This window comes from Charadrius vociferus, unplaced genomic scaffold (assembly GCF_000708025.1).
Source record: "Charadrius vociferus isolate BGI_N301 unplaced genomic scaffold, ASM70802v2 scaffold37, whole genome shotgun sequence".
Lineage (NCBI taxonomy): Eukaryota > Metazoa > Chordata > Aves > Charadriiformes > Charadriidae > Charadrius > Charadrius vociferus.
In genome coordinates this window covers 623,504-624,470 of record NW_009649457.1, presented here as the reverse complement: position 1 = coordinate 624,470, position 967 = coordinate 623,504, and positions in this window count along the sequence as shown.

The following is a 967-nucleotide window of genomic DNA, read 5'->3' as shown; positions in this document are numbered from 1 at the left end:
AGGGCCCCCGTGGCCCCGCCGGCTGCCTCTCCTAGGAGGTAGATCTTCAGGCAGCGCTGCTGGCGGGGGCTTGCACCCACCCGGCTGCCGCACGCCTGCCCGCGGCGTTCGCCCGCTTTGCATCCTTTACCTGGCGTCACCTTCCTCGAAGCATCCTGGTTGAGACGTGGCCGGTGGCGATGTCCCCGTCCTCCCCCCCCGGCAGCTTTGCTGCGAGCGGAGGAGGACCCAACGCTGACCTAGATAAAGCTCTGCTCTCACGGCACAGCGCTCAGCTATCAAACCCCGGGTGATTTCATCCCTAGGGATAATCCGAGCCTCTTTCTAGGATGCAGGGCAGCTCTCACAGTTACTGGTGTTAATTCAGCAACCGGTTTCCCAAATGCCAGCAAAGTTGGACAAGAAGAATGAAAAACAGGGACATACGGTGGAGGAGCAATCGGCTCAGATTCTCGCATCTTGGCTCTAGGAAGGAAACATTAAGATCCCGTCTGCTTTCGCCGTTACCGCGTGCTCCTGCTCGCATCCCTCTGCTTGCCCCATCCACACCCTCCCATAGGGAACTCCTCCTTCCCATTTCATGGCTGGAGATGTCCTTTCCCTGGCACACATGGACCCATACAACCCTCCACGGTGCATGATGGTGGGCATTGGCCAGCAGGAGGGCTCTGGCATCCTTGGGCGAGCACAGGGCAAAAGATGGAGACCCAGCCAAGCACCGGCTGCTTACACGGAGCTGGTGAGGAGCATCCTGCAGCCAGAAAAGCTCATCCCTGGAGGAGAACCTTCCCAGGAGCAGACCCCATGCAGAGGAGCTGTGCAAGGAGATGGCTACGTCTCTCCTGTTCTCTGCTCACCAAAGCCCACCAGCTGGCTCTGGCATGGGTCCCTCTGCAATTGCCCTGGTGCAAAGCCCTGGCTCAGCCGCAGAAGCCACAGCAGCCGGCCCTTAACCCGTGGCCACACG